This window comes from Rhododendron vialii, chromosome 4a, assembly GCF_030253575.1.
Source record: "Rhododendron vialii isolate Sample 1 chromosome 4a, ASM3025357v1".
Classification (NCBI taxonomy): Eukaryota; Viridiplantae; Streptophyta; class Magnoliopsida; order Ericales; family Ericaceae; genus Rhododendron; species Rhododendron vialii.
Window position 1 is genome coordinate 26324203 of NC_080560.1, and position 16175 is coordinate 26340377.

A 16175-nucleotide genomic window follows, 5' to 3' on the forward strand; every position below is an offset into this window, starting at 1 on the left:
GCAACTTCGAAGGAGGCCATCGGCCTTTGACAGGCTCGGTGGTGGGAGCGTCTCTGCCTCCTCCACCCACTCCGTCCTTGTGGGCAGGACAGGCCGGGAATCTACCCCTAGCCTCACAAGGGCATCCAGGGGAGATGACGGCCTTGTCGAGATCCAGACTAGAGGATACCGCGAGCGCCTGAAGGGCCCCCGAGCCAGAAGTCCCATCGTCTCGCACCCCGGCGGCGTAAACAGCAGGAGCCCGGTCACCGAGCGCCTCGAGGCTTCCGCTCGGGATAGCTACCGACATCATCGCCAGGAGCGTTTTCCCAAAAAATCGGTTAGTATCGATCTAAAGAGAAAGGAGCACGAACGATTGGACAAACTCGTCCCCAAGAAGCGTACAGCGACTGAGCGTCCAGACGGCCCCGACCGTTCGATCCGACCTCATCGCGATGCGCGACTTGCACGACTCTCGACCTCTCCATTCACAAGAGAGATCGACTCGGTTACCCCCCCCCAAAGGATTCTCCCAACCCAAGTTCGCCAAATATGACGGCAAGACCGAGGCGTACACTCATCTGGTCCAGTATAAAACCGTCATGTCTCTGTTTCTTCGGAATGAACCCTCGGACGATGCTTTCCTGTGCAAAGTGTTTCCAGCAAGCCTCGGCAACCTGGGCCTCACCTGGTTCAATCAACTCCCAGCTCGGTCAATCTCCTCGTTCGACTCCCTCTGTGACGCCTTCATGGCATGGTTCGTAACGAGCAACAAGCACGAGAAGGAGATCGACTCCCTCTTAGCCCTCCGTAAGAGGAACGACGAAACGCTTCGGCAGTACGCCGGCCGTTATTGGGAGTTGTTCAATGAGATAGAAGGTTGCGACGGTGTCATCTCTGCCCGAGGATTCAAGCTCGGTCTCACATCCCAGGACGAGCAAGTCTACGACGACCTCGCTCACCATAAGCCGAACTCTATGAAGGACCTTATGACTCGAATCGAGGGCTGGTGTCAGCTCATCGAGTCCAAGGCAGAGAGAGGCATCGGGAAGCCTACAAGTTCCAAAGCGTTGAACACTTCGGTATCCATACCGGCCCCCGCACCTGTCTCAACACCGAAGAAACAGGTCAACACAATCAAGCAGTCGCCGAGGAGGGGACCGAAGCCAAGTGACTTCAACGCCGAAAAGACCGTCTTCACCATTCCCATCAACCGGATCATTGATCAAGTGAAGGATCAGCCCTTTTTCTCCTTCCCCAATCAAAAGCTCGGAACCGAAAATGGGAAAATCAAGAATCCCATCGTTCGATGCAGCTACCATAGCGAGCAAGGTCACTTCACCACAGCATGCAAGCCCTTCAAGGCCTACTTGGAACAGCTTGTTGCTGGTGGCCACCTCGGCAACTTCATCGATCACGAGAAGACGACGGCTCGGACACAGCGGACCGAATCACATACCGAAGAAGAGGTACAGACAATCAACGTCATACACGGTCCCTTGAACCCCGAGGCCGCTCGAGTCATCCGGGCAGAGCTGAATGAAGCCTCCTCCTCCAAGCAGGTCATGTTAGTTGGCCCCGAACCGAAGCGCCCTAGAACCGACGACGGCACCAAATGGACGATAACGTTTACCGAGAAGGATCTCGACCGCGTCCAGCTTCCCCACAACGACGCCCTCGTGGTCACGCTACGCATCGAAAATTTCAACGTCCGTCGCGTCCTCGTAGACCAGGGTAGCTCGGCCGAAGTCATGTACTACTCTCTTTTCAAGGATCTGAAGATTCCCGAGACCGACCTCTGTCCTTCCGAAGTTCCCCTTATTGGCTTCAACGGAGCTCCTATCTGGCCCATCGGTATGATCACTCTTCCTGTCCGTGCCGGCTCGGTAACGCTTGAAATAGACTTTGTGGTGGTCGACGTCCCTGGCCCTTACAACGCCATTGTCGGTCGAACCTGGCTGCATAGGCTTAAAGCGATTGCCTCCACTTATCACCAAGTGGTATGTTTCATCGGCACTAACGGGCACCAGGAAGACCTGTACGGAGACCAGACCGCGGCCAAGCAGTGCTACGTCAACGCCGTCCGAAGCACCAAACAGACCCCCCGGGTGAATCTCATTGAAGCACCCGAAGCCCCAGTTTTGGAGGACGTCGGCAGATCCCCCGACGACAAAACCGTCGAAGATGTGGCCACAATCCCAATCACCGAGGACGGCTCCCGCTTCTTCCTTGTCAGTTCCTCACTTAGTGACACTGATCGGAACGAGATGGTAGCTTTTCTCAACCGAAACATTGAAGTGTTCGCCTGGACCCCCTACGAGATGCCGGGGCTCGACCCCTCTTTCATCTGCCACGAGCTCAACATCGACAAAGCCAAGCGACCGGTCGTACAGAAGGCACGACGGTCCTCTCCTATTCACTCCAAGGCCGTCATTGAAGAAGTCAACCGACTCCTAAACGCTGGGGCAATCAGAGAGGTCCAGTACCCCAAGTGGTTGGCTAACACCGTTGTAGTCAAGAAGAAGAAGGGCAAATGGCGTGTCTGCGTCGACTACTCCAACCTTAACGACGCTTGCCCGAAGGACTTCTTTCCTCTTCCCCGAATCGACCAGCTTGTCGATGCCACCTCCGGACACGAGCGACTCAGCTTTTTGGATGCGTACCGGGGCTACCACCAGATCGCCATGAGCGAAGGCGATATCGAGAACACCGCCTTCATTACCCCCCACGGGATCTTCGGTTACCTTGTCATGCCCTTCGGTTTAAAGAATGCCGGAGCAACCTTCCAGCGAATGATAACCAAGATGTTCGAGCGATTACTGGGCGATACTATGCTGGCATACATTGACGACATGGTGGTTAAAAGTCTTCGCGCCGGTGATCATCTAACTCACCTCGCCGAAGTCTTTGAGATACTCAAGCGCCACAAACTCCGCCTCAATGCCGAGAAATGCGTCTTCGGCGTCAGCTCCGGCAAATTTCTTGGCCATCTCGTCTCCCGGCGGGGTATTGAGGCCGATCCTTCCCAAATTCGTGCTATTGACCAGCTCTCGCCTCCCCACGACAAGCGCGATGTTCAGCGTCTAACCGGTATGGCTGCTGCTCTGAATCGGTTCATAAGTCGCTCCTCGGACAAATGTCAACCTTTCTTCGCACTACTAAAGGGCAGCCGACGAAGCTTCAACTGGACAGAAGAATGTGACCGAGCCCTCCAGCGACTAAAGGAATATCTTTCCACGGCTCCACTCCTCGTCACTCCTAGGGATCAGGAAGACTTGTTCCTCTATCTAGCTGTCTCTCCGCACGCCGTAAGCTCGGTGCTCGTCCGACAGGAGGGTCGGGAGCACCAGCCAATCTACTACTCCAGCAAAACCATGACTCCCGCCGAGACGCGCTACCTCCCCCTGGAGAAGCTCGTGCTCGCCCTAATCTCAGCCTCCCGAAAGCTTGCCCCGTACTTCCAGTCTCATCGCATCATCATCCTGACCGAGTTCCCCCTCAAATCTCTTCTCCGGAAGGCCGATCTCTCCAACCGAATTTCATAATGGGCCGTTGAGATTGCCAATTTCGAAATCCACTTTCAGCCTCGGACAGCAATAAAGGCTCAGGTGCTGGCTGACTTCATCGCAAAGCTTACACCGCCCAACGTATCTGCTTCGGCACCCCCACCGAGCACCGAAGCAGTACTCCAGGCCAACCCTAGCACAGCTTGGCAGCTCTTTCACGGAGATGTATGGAAAATGTACGTCGATGGCGCATCCAACAGCCGAGGCGCAGGTGCAGGCGTCGTTCTTCTCTCACCCTCCGGTGTCTTGCACGAAAGCTCCTTCTCCATCAATTTCCCAGCCTCTAACAACGAGGCCGAATATGAGGCATTGATCTCCGGACTCAAGACTGCCGAAGCCATTGGCATCGAAGAGCTCGTCGTTTACAGCGACTCCCAGTTGGTGGTTAACCAACTCTCTGAAGAATACGAAGCTCGGGATGACCGCATGCGTACCTACCTAAGCGCCGCAGTCCAGCTCATTCAACGCTTTAAAGCAATCAGAGTCGAGCATATTTCAAGGGAACAGAACGCCCACGCCAACGCCCTGGCAGGGCTCGCTTCGGCATTCTCATGCACTGGGCACCGATCCATTTCCTTCAATTCTATTGACAAGCCCAGTTTTGAGCTCGAAGATCTACAAAAGGAAGTACTCAACATAGAGCTCGGCCCGAGCTGGATGGATGAAATCGTCCTTTACCTGAGGGAGGACTCCCTGCCCACTGACAAAAAGGAGGCTCACCGACTCCGAAACAAAGCTGCTCTCTTCTGGCTCAATCCCAACGGCAAGCTTTACCGAAGATCATTTACCGGGCCGTACTTATTGGTTGCGCACCCACATCAAGTTTCGGGCATCATCGAAGAGCTTCATGCCGGTGACAGCGGTTGTCACTCCGGTGGACGATCGCTCGCCCACCGAGCCCTCACTCAGGGATATTGGTGGTTGACAATGAAGAAGAGTTCGTCAAGCGTTGCAAAAAGTGCCAGATGTTCGCTCCCATTATCCATCAGCCGGCCCGGGACCTGAGCCCTCTCACCAGCCCCTGGCCCTTTTCCCAATGGGGCATGGATATCGTTGGAAAGCTCCCAGTCGCTCCGGGTGGATTCAAGTTCCTTTTAACCGCAACAGATTATTTCTCGAAATGGGTCGAGGCCGAGCCCCTGGTAACCATCGAAGAAACAGACGTCATCCGCTTTGTGTGGCGCAACATCATCTCACGCTTCGGTGTGCCGTTCGCCATAATTACTGACAATGGAGGGCAGTTTACAGGACAGAAGTACCGGGCTCTGCTTGACGAATACGGTATCAAATGGGACACGTCCACTCCGGCTTACCCCCAGGGCAACGGACAGGCTGAGGCGGCAAACAAAGCAATTTCATCCGGACTAAAGCGACGACTCGAGTCACGGCGAGGAAAGTGGGCCGAAGAGCTGCCCAGGGTACTCTGGGGCTACCGTACGATGCCTCGGCGATCAACCGGTCGCACACCTTTTTCCTTGGCATTCGGAATGGAGGCGGTCATCCCACTCCAAGTCGGACTCCCAACAATGAGAACAGAAAATTTTGATGAGTCGGTCAACAACACCACCATTGCTTCGGACCTCGATTTAGCCGAAGAAGAACAGGACAACGCAAGGATAAAGCTCGCTTCATACCAACATGAGGTTGCAAAGGGTTACAACCGAAGCGTGCGCCTCCGGTCGTTCAAACCTGACGACCTTGTTTGGAAAAAGGTGGTGGAGAAGTCCAAAAAGCGAAAGCTAATGCCCAATTGGGAGGGTCCTTACCGAGTTCTCAAGCACCTCGGATCGGGTAACTACAAATTGGAGAAGCTGGATGGTTCCCCCATCGCTAAGTCATGGAATGCAAACAACCTGAAAAAGTTCTACGGATAGTGCTCGGTTACCGAAGCCCGTTCGATCTTTATTACGTTGCGTTTTCTTTTGAGAGTTTTTGAAGGCAATCAGCTTATGTATTGACAATACTCCAAGTTTTAATGAGAATCCCCTCTTTGGCATCATTCGTACACTGATTGTTTAAATTACTTATACTTGGTCTGTTCTTACCCGGACCACTTTATACCGACTTCAGGGATATTGTTCTCCCATAGGTGATACCCTCGGACAAATATCCCACCAAGTCGCCCAGGCCTCTTCGGTCGTCTGGATTTCTGGTCACTCGCTGTAAGGATACTCGGCCTTTCTCTCCGAGCCCCTTATACCGACCCACCAGAAATTTCCAACTGTTCGGATTCGCTGCGTCACGAACCTATGGCAGAAGCCATACCCCTTCGTGACCCCGGCCTACGTCCCTAACAGTTAAACCATCTCGCGTCTGCCCGATAGGCTCATTTCTATTAACAAGCAGCGGCGTTCAAATCAAATATTCATTAAATGGTTGCTTCTGATTCGATCCCTACCGACCCTCCTACTAGCAGGGGCTTCGGATCAAATCACTTTTTCTTGATTAAACATCTGTTTTATGCTTGGCAAATAGATTCGGTTAATGCTTCGGTTTATACTTGCTTCTGCAATCTTTTCAAGTATCACCGAAGCAGGGGCATCTTAACCCAATGAGCAAACCAATCGTACAAGCATTTCAAAGATTTTAACATTCAAGAAAACAAAGCATCATAAAGTTTCAGCAACAATCCATGGGCAGAAAAGTCACTGCTTCATCAAATATTTACAAACTCTGGAACAGCAAACTCCCAATGTTCGGAGCCGTCCAGTCAAAAGTTACAGAATTCAAAGACAAAAGTAAAAGAACACTATCCTAAGAGCGAGCTGGGTGGTCGAGCTGGACCTCGGACGCCGGGGCATTTGGATCAGCTGGGTTCCCAGGACCTTGGTCCTCAGACGCCGGCTCCACCACTTCCTCCTCTTCTGGAAGGACGAGCTCCTCGGGAGGCGCCTCGGGGAGGGTTCGGAGATCAGAGTCTTCGGGGAGGCCGAGCCTCTTCACCAAGGCTTCATGGCCATACCGAAGGCCGTCCAAGAAACGGTCCCGATGCAGCTCCGCCTCAATCTCCCGAACTTGATTTTTGTACTCTACTCCGGCTGCATCCCAACCTTCATCGTAGCCTCCCTTCCTCGCGAAGTCAACCTCTGTGGTCCTGGTGACTCGCATTGTGTTGGCATCCTCCTCGGCCTTGGCGGCTCTGGCCTCTGCCTCCACTCTTTCCCTGTCGCACCTTCGGAAGTCCGCCAGGTAGAGCTCGCAAGTCTCCCGAGCCAATTTGAGGTCCTCCTCCTTCCGAGCCAGCTCCCGGGCAAGCTTATCAGTCTTCTCTTCCTGCTTTTTGCATCGGTCATTGATGGCCAATGCCCGAGCTCCAGCCTGCAACAGAAAAATACAAGAAATTCAACAAAATGCAAACTTTCAGACTGAATAAAATGGGACGCAGACCATTAACTTACATTGAAGAGGGCCTGAGCTATCTCGGCCGTAATGTCCTCGGTCAAGCCGGTGACAGCCCGGGCATCCCTAGGAAGAATGCTTCCTTGGAGCATCCCGAAGGCCACGCCGAGGTTTTTAACACTGTCGGCATGGTGGATCGGGCGGCCAGCAAAGTGGCGGAACTCCGGAGCCCAGGGAAGTTCCCTCGGGTTGACCCAAGTGCCCTCCTCCACTCCTCCGGTCCCCCCTCCGGCCTCCTCCCGCTCCTCCTCGATCAGGATCGTCTCCTGACCTCCACCGTCTCCGTCTCCCCCCTCCCGCCGAGTCCTCTTCTCCGGAGGCTCCTGCGGCGAGACTGGGGTAGGTCTTGAAGTCCCGGCACCAGGAGTACCGGGGACTGTCCCCGGGCCCCTGCCAGCAGGCCTTCGGCGCCTCAGGTTCAGCACCTCTCAAGTTCCCGTGCCCGCCATCTCCGCGCTTAAACCGGTCCTCTCCGGCGTCTCTCGGTTGATTTCCTCTCGTATAACCCCGCGAGGCGCGAATGTGCTGCCTTCGGTTTCGTCCTCTCCTCCTGCCCACCTTTCCCCCCTTCCTGCTCCTCTTCCGGATCTCCCTCCTCGGCCTCGTCCTCGGCCTGCCCGCGGTACCCCTTGCTGCCTCAGCTTCTTCTTCAGAAAGCTCGTGTAGGTTGGGACGTACCCGAGTAGCTCGGGAGCGTACCGACTGGAGATCGGGATGGCGAAAGCCGCTGTAATTCGGGCTCGGTCAGCTTTCTCCCGAAGCTGCTGAACGATTCCCTCGGCTGCAAGGCAAAATCAAAACAAAGGATTACTACAAAGTACGTAGGGCATAATGAAAGCAAACAAAACTTCTACCGAAGAATAAATTCTACCGACCAGGAGCCCCGGTCCCATACTGCACCCTGGTAGTCGTATCGGCATTCTCCCCGGGTCCGAACATGAAGTTGCCGGTTACCGAGAGGTAAATATTTGCCCACTCCTCGGAGTCAGGGAGATGATCGACAAGGAAAGAATCGTATCCCGTCCGGCACGAGAGGTAGTACCGGTTGCTCTCCCGGTTGACTCCTAGGAGGTATACTCCGAAGAGCTCCTCGACCCCAAAAGTCAGATTGAACTGCCTCCTCAGCTCAATAATGCTTGTGATGATGCGGTAGGAGTTTACTGTAAGCTGGGAAGAGGTAAGGGAAATGGTTCGCAGGACTCGTCGGACAAATTGGTGGAGGGGGAATCTGATCCCTCCCTCGGTGATTGCCATCAAGGGAAAGATCAGCTCCCCCGGTCGGTGAGGAAGTGTCTTCGGGTTGTTGTCAGGAAGCAGCCGGACCTCCACGTCCGGAGGAATGCTGTAAACCCTTCTGAACTCAGCAAGGGCAGCCGGTGTCCCATTAAAGTATTGGTTCAAGTAAGGGCATGGCCTCATCGGCCTCCTTCGTCCCCGAACTTCCTCAGGGGCATCGGCGAATGGGCCCGGTCCACGGCCAGAAGTGCTTGGGGTTTCCATCTCCCAAGATGCGAGGGCAGTAACTGGACGCGAAGTTCTAGGGTGGTCCGAGGGCTCAATGACGTCCAGCGGAATTCGGTAGATGGCCTGGGCACGACACTCCTCAAAAATCTCCTCAAGATCGGCAGAAAGGGAGCTACTGGTACTGTCCGAGGAGACTTCAATGACCATTCGCCCCTACCTAGCAAGAAAAGACGTGCAAAAACCCGTTAGCTATATGCTCAGGGAAAAGCAACATGACCTAGCAAGCATGGGGCGAAACGGTCATCGCTCCTCGGTAGGTTTCCGGGCGCCTCTCCCCGAGAAAGGTGCCCGAGGCCGGTGGTCGTTTCTATGGTCTCAGGTTGAAGATTGGCCTCGGGAAGAATGTGGGCCTCGGGTTGAATCTGGAGCTCGGGAAAACTAAGAACAGCGCAGGAAACGCCCAGCGCCGCCGCGGGAAGAACGACGGCGAGCAGCGGAACAGTCCCAACGCTTGAGATATGGGGATTGGAATGAAGAAAACTTGAAGAAAATGATCAAAACGCGAAAACTAGCGACTGAAGATCGTCATACCTGAGTTTCGTGACGAGATCCGCGTCCAAAAATGCTCGAAATCTCGATCAAATGCTGGGAACAGACGGCGGCGGCGGTTCGACTTCAGAAGCAGCGAGAGCGTAGCCGTCTTCCCTCTGCCTTCCCTATTTATAACAAGAGAGACGGAGTTAGGCGCGGGAAACGAAGCGTCGTGCACCGAGCCGTCAGATCTTCGACGCGTGTCGTCATCGGACGGCTAGTATCAAGGACTCTGCACCGAGGACAGGCGCCGGATATTCAGACCTTAGGCATATTGACGCGTGTCACCGAAGCGACGTTTCGTACCAATCAACTGACATGGCACGTGCCGAGGTAGCTTTTTGATTCTGAGACCTCGGCAACAGCTGACACGTGGCTCTTCTCTAGCGCGCGTTGAACAGAATCTACCGAAGCAATTTCACTCTTCGGATATTCTCTAAAAAGGTCAAGGCCTAATATCTAATACGATGGGGTTAAGACCCTGAAGAAGAGGTGCGAAGCTCCAGGGACTTGAGGGGCTATTGTGGAGGCTTCGGTCATGGTCTCGGTATTTAACCGGACCACCATCAACCGAGGCCTCATATTAACACGGGCCTGTGTATACCTTTCTGTTTACTCGCTCGGCGTCAGGTCTCCTGTTGACACTTCGGTTAATTACCGAGGTGTGCATTCCGTTTGGGCCTCTTGGCAGAATGCAGCATAGCAGGAGGGGACCATGAGCAACACGTGGCGAAAAGGATCATCTGTGCCAGGCCTGCCCATGTGCTTCGTAACCGTCTTATCCAGTGCGTCATCTATGATGTCACCCGAGGCGGTTACCTAAGCGTGACCTCCACGCACTAGCTTGGAGCCCAAGTTAACCTAGGTCTATAAATACAAAGGGATACTCATCTTTGAGAGGTATGCCATCTTTCCCTAACCCTAGACCTAAAAGCAACTCTCCTTACATCTAACTTGATCGTCGGAGGGTCACTAGGCTATTCCAGCCTTAGTGACTTGTTGCAGGTTCAGCGGCGGAGGAACAGAGCAGCGGAAGAGAAGTACTAGTTCAGGCCAAGGTCCCTCCTCCTAAATCGAACCCCTACAGTTAGAACTATGCTCATATGTTATTGGGGGTGCGAGGGGCGTTGTACGGTAGGGTTCGTACAGGGGTATTTTTGGGATACAGACCAAATACCAGATTAGGGTTAGAATAGAGTCAATATAAATACTCTATGTTGTAAACCCTAATTCATACTGTGATAATAAAGAACAGCAGCCGCTCTCGCTCCTGTGGACGTACCCGGTTTTAGGGAGCCACGTATATCTCAGTGTTGATTCTTTACTATTTATACTCGTAAATCGTGTGTGTGTCGATCCTAATAAGTGGTATCAAAGCTACATGCAATTTTAGATCACACAGAAGAACGATGTCATCGAGTTCGTCTGTTTCGAAGTTCGATGTGATGAAGCTCGATGGAACTTCGAATTTCGGATTGTGGCAACAGCGGGTAAAGGATCTGTTGGTGCAGCAGGGCTTGTACAAGGGATTGAAGGCGAAGTCAGAAGCCATGTCTAACGACGATTGGGAAGAACTCCAGATGAAGGCGGTGAGTACGATTCGTTTGTGTCTTGTAGACGAAGTTATGTATCACGTGTTGGGTGATGAATCGCCGGCTGGGGTCTGGACTAAACTAGAGAGCAGGTATATGTCAAAATCGTTGACGAACAAACTATTTCTAAAGCATAAGCTGTTTGAGGTTGAAGATGGCCGAGGGTGCTGATCTGATTCAGCATATCAACACGTTCAATCAGGTTGTGAGTGACCTGCAACGGATTGACGTAAAGTTTGAGGAGAAAGACCAAGCGCTGATGTTACTGTGTTCACTACCAATTTCTCTCGAAACCCTAGTTACAACCTTAATCTGGGGGAAAGAAACCCTAGAACTGGAGGAAGTCACTGCAGCCCTTCTGGCGTATAATCAATGTAAGCAACAAATAGAATCGCTGCAGGGTGAAGGTCTGGTGGTTAAGGGGTACGGGGATCATGGCAGGAAGAATGAGAGGGGTAAATCAGTTTCGGGGCGTGGGAGGTCTCAGTCAAAGAACAGGTCCGAGGGCACGTTTGAGTTCAAGTGTTACAGGTGTCATGAACCGGGGCACATGAAGAAAAACTGTCGGCAGAAGAGTAAGGGAACTGACTGGAAGAAGAAGGGAAAGGCAGGGGAGAGGAAAGATGGATCAACTTCTGCAAACGTTGTGGAGCAGGAGTCAGATGATGGTGATATGCTTTCGGTCTCAGCAAGTTTAGATCACATGGCAGATTCGTGGATTATGGATTCAGTATGTTCTTTTCACATATCTCCTATCAAGGAATGGTTCAACACATGCAGATCAGTGGATTGTGGTAATGTTCTTATGGGTAACGATGCATCGTGTAAAGTCATAGGCATAAGCACAATTAAAATCAAAATGTATGATGGTGTTGTGAGGACTTTGAGGGATGTTAGACATGTTCTAGAATTGAGAAAGAATTTAATTTCGTTGGGAACCTTAGACTCCAATGGCTGTGGGTATAAAACAGAGAGTGGAGTCATGAAGGCAACGAAGGGTGCTATGGTGATGATGAAGGCTTGTAAAGTTCCTGGTAATATTTACAAGTTGGTAGGGAGTACAGTTGTAGGTGGATCTGCTGCTACTACAACAGACGATACTGATGATACTATGCTTTGGCATATGCGGTTGGGACATATGGGAGAGCGTGGGATGTTAAAGCTGCATAAGAGGAATCTGCTGAAAGGGGTTAAATCGTGTAAATTGGATTTCTGCAAGTTTTGTGTTATGGGAAAACAGTGTAAGGTGCAGTTTAGGAATGTAACTCACAGAACGAAGGGAATTCTTGACTACATTCATTTAGATGTTTGGGGGCCAGTGAGGGTAGCTTCGAAAGGAGGATCTCTGTATTTTTGACCTTTATTGATGATTTTTCAAGGAAAGTTTAGGTGTACTTCATGAAGCACAAGTCTGAAGTCTTTGCTAAGTTCAGAGTGTGGAAAGCTGAAGTGGAAAACCAGACAGGGAAAAAAATTAAGTGTCTAAGGACAGATAATGGGAAAGAATTCAAGAATGGGCCTTTTCTGAAGTTTTGTGAGGAACATGGGATTCAGCGACACTTTACAGTTCGGAAGACACTACAGCAGAATGGGGTGGTAGAAAGAATGAACAGAACCATTGCAGAAAGGGCATGGTGTTTGAGATTGAATGCGGGACTTCCGAAGGTTTTTTGGGCAGAAGTAGTGAGTATAACATGCTTTGTTATAAACAGGTCACCGAGTGCTGCTTTGGATGGGAAGGTAGCTGAGGAGATGTGGACAGAGAAAGAGGTTGACTACTCAGGGTTGAGAATTTTTGGGTGTCCGGCCTATGTTCATGTTCCCAGTGATGAGAGGTCAAAGCTTGATGCGAAGTCTAGACAGTGTATCTTTCTTGGTTATGAGAAAGGGGTTAAAGGGTACAAGCTTTGGGATTTAGAGACAAAGAAGGTGGTGATCAGTAGGGATATGGTATTTGATGAGGGCTCTATGATCAAGGCACATCAAAGGGTTCAAAATTCTGAGTCAGAAGAAGTGAACAGCAAACAGCAGGGTGAAAAGATTGAGCTGGAGAGTTTTGATATAGGTGATACTCAGCCAGATGAACAACTTGATCAATAGCAGCAGCAGGAGCAGCAGCAAAGCTTGGCCGCTGGGAAGCGCACTATCAAGCCACCAGTGAGGTATGGGTTTGATGACTTGGTTTCTTAAGCATTAACTACTACTAGTGGGGATCCATTTACTTTTCAGGATGCTATTACGAGTTCTGAAAGGGACCAATGGATGGAAGCCATGGTAGAGGAAATGGAGTCTTTGCATAAGAATAAGACTTGGGAGTTGAAAGAACAGCCCAAGGAAAAGAAGCCAGTGGGTTATAAGTGGGTATACAAGCGGAAAGAGACAGCAACAGAAAAGGAGAGGGAAAAGTTCAAGGCTCGGTTAGTGGCAAAGGGGTATTCACAGAGGAAGGGGATTGATTTTGATGAGGGCTTTTCTCCAGTGGTGAGGCATACGTCAATCAGGATTATCTTGGCATTGGTGGCTAGCTATGATCTGGAGTTAGAGCAGATGGATGTGAAAACGGCATTCCTCCATGGTGATTTGGAGGAAGTCATATACATGGAACAACCTGAGGGGTTCAAGCAGCCAAAGACTGAGCATCTTGTTTGTTAGTTGAAGAAGTCCCTTTATGGGCTGAAACAATCTCCAAGACAATGGTACAAGAGGTTTGACTCTTTCATGATACGGATTGGGTACACACGCTGTGAGTATGATTGTTGCGTTTATGTTAAGAGTCTTGATGATGGTTCCTATATTTTCTTGCTTCTTTATGTGGATGATATGCTGATTGCTGCAAAGAGTATGGTTGAGGTAAATAGGTTGAAATCTTTATTGGGTAAAGAGTTTAACATGAAGGATTTAGGAGCGGCTAGGAAGATACTTGGGATGGAGATTCACAGAGATAGGTCAGCTGGTAAGTTGTGGTTATCTCAAAAGAATTATGTGGTGAAAGTGTTGGAGAGGTTTAGTATGAATAATGCCAAACCGGTCAGCACTCCATTGGCAAGTCATTTCAGATTATCTTTAGCTCAGTGTCCGGTGTCAGATGAAGAAATTGAGGATATGTCAAGGGTGCCTTATGCAAGTGCAGTGGGTTGCTTAATGTATGCAATGGTTTGTACGATGCCTGATTTGGCACATGCAGTTAGCACAATCAGTAAGTGCATGGCCAAACCAGGAAGAGAGCATTGGAAGGCAGTCAAGTGGATGTTCAGATACTTGAAAGGTACTTCAGATCGCGGGATTATGTTTGGTAGGCAACGGGGTCAGATTTCAGTTGTTGGGTATGTGGATGCGAATTATGCTGGGGGTTTGGATGACAGAAGGTCTACAACTGGTTATGTGTTTACACTTATGGGTGGGCCTATTTGTTGGAGATCCATGGTACAACCTCTGGTGGCTTTATCCACTACTGAGTCTGAGTATATGGCGGTGATTGAGGCAACCAAGGAAGCATTGTGGTTGAAAGGGTTTGTTAAGGAGCTTGGCATAGATCAAGGTGGAGTTCAGTTGCATTGTGACAGTCAGAGTGCCATTTATTTGGCAAAGCATCAGGTGTATCATGCTCGAACCAAGCATATCGACGTGAGGTTTCACAAGGTGAGAGAGTTGATTGATGCAGGAGATTTGATACTGGAAAAGGTGTACACTTCTGAGAATGCAGCTGATATGTTGACAAAGACGGTTACTGCAGACAAGTTCGAGCATTGCTTGGACTTGGTTAATGTCTCCCGGTGCTAGGAAAAAGGAGGCATCCCCCCCAACTTATTAGATAATGATGGTTATCTTCTGAAGGGGCGAGAGTGAATTCGCCAAGGTGGAGATTGTTAGAACTATGGCTCATATGTTATTGGGGGGTGCGAGGGGCGTTGTACAGTAGGGTTCGTACAGGGGTATTTTTGGGATACATACCAAATACCAGATTAGGGTTAGAATAGAGTCAATATAAATACTCTATGTTGTAAACCCTAATTCATACTGTGATAATAAAGAATAGCAGCCGCTCTCGCTCTCGTAGACATACCTGGTTTTGGGGAACCACGTATATCTCTATGTTGATTCTTTACAGTTTATACTTGTAAATCGTGTGCGTGTGTGTGTGTCGATCCTAATAGTATGTAAAAGTTGATACAAGAACATGTCGGACAGTTACTATGAGGATGTTTGGAGAAGTTCACGTTTGTTGTTTTTGTGGGCCGACTTTTTTAGGGGAGATTATCTGGGTTTTTTTTTTTCTATTTGTTTCTTTTCTTGAATATGACAAATTTTTCTATGTTCTTTTTTATATCTCATCAAGCGCGCATTTTGTTTTGTTGTGTGGCATTTTTTATTTTCATTGCTGTTTTGGATGGGGAGGGATCGCTAATAACTCCGATTTTTATAAGGTTTAATGTGTGGAATTCTGAGCATGCTAAAGTTTGGGATTGGTAAATTGTTTGTTCTTTGTTTATTTTTTTTCTTCTTTGTTGAGTCAATTTAATGGGGCTGATGACTCATAGATGTTTCGAAAAGTTATGATCATGAGGATGTTGGACATGATCAACGTTAGTTGTGTTTGTGGACACGATCAACATTATGACAGCCTTTTCTAGGGAGACTGTTAGTGTTCACTTTTTATCTTTTGGTTTTTTTTGTGTGAATATGACATGTTTTGCTATATTCTTTTTTTTTAATCTCCTCAAGGTACGCAATTTCGTTGTTGTGTATCATTTCTTATTTCCATTGGTGTTTTGGATAGCCTTTTTTTATTTTATCAAGTTTTATGCGTTTGAGTTTGGGAATGCAAAAGTTAGAGGTTGAAAAAAAATTTATTCTTTAATTGCTAATTCAAGTTAACCATGTCAATAAATATGCTTGGGTTATTGTGTAACGCCCCAATTTTGGAAACGTTAAATAGACAATTTCATTGAAAATTTAATGGAGTCTAGCTCAATATTACAACATAATTCTCAAGAGAGTACTTTTATTCAACAAAATGAGGGGTAAACTAGGGTTCCTATCTACTGCTCCGCCTCTTCTTCCATTCTGGCCAGCTCCTCGGCTCCAAAAACTTCCAAGATGTAGAGTTCACCATGTTCGTCTATAAGATCTGACACATTATACTAGTGTCGCCACCAATATAATATGTCAGGGTCACCAAAAGGTTACACTGTGAGCTACAAAAGCTCGATAGAGTAATCTATACCCACTAACCCTTAACTTACGAACAAATGATCACAAATTCAATGATTTTCACATAGTTCATACATATTCGACAAAACAGTCAACAATGACACATCCGCATTCACTATTCAACTAACGTTGGTATCCATGATTTTCCGAGTTTCTCCTACGCGATTCCTTGTAGACTGTGTCACTGGTTTCACCTTTCATTAACCAAATCAACATTTTCAAAATCGTTATTTTAACACACCCAACCTCGGTTCCGCCGCGCCGGTCTCCCGAGTATCCTCACAATGGTTCCGCTGCATCGGGTTCCCATTGGCACATAAAATTTTGCATTGGCTCCTCTCCGCGGATAACCAAGCTACACACCCAACCTCGA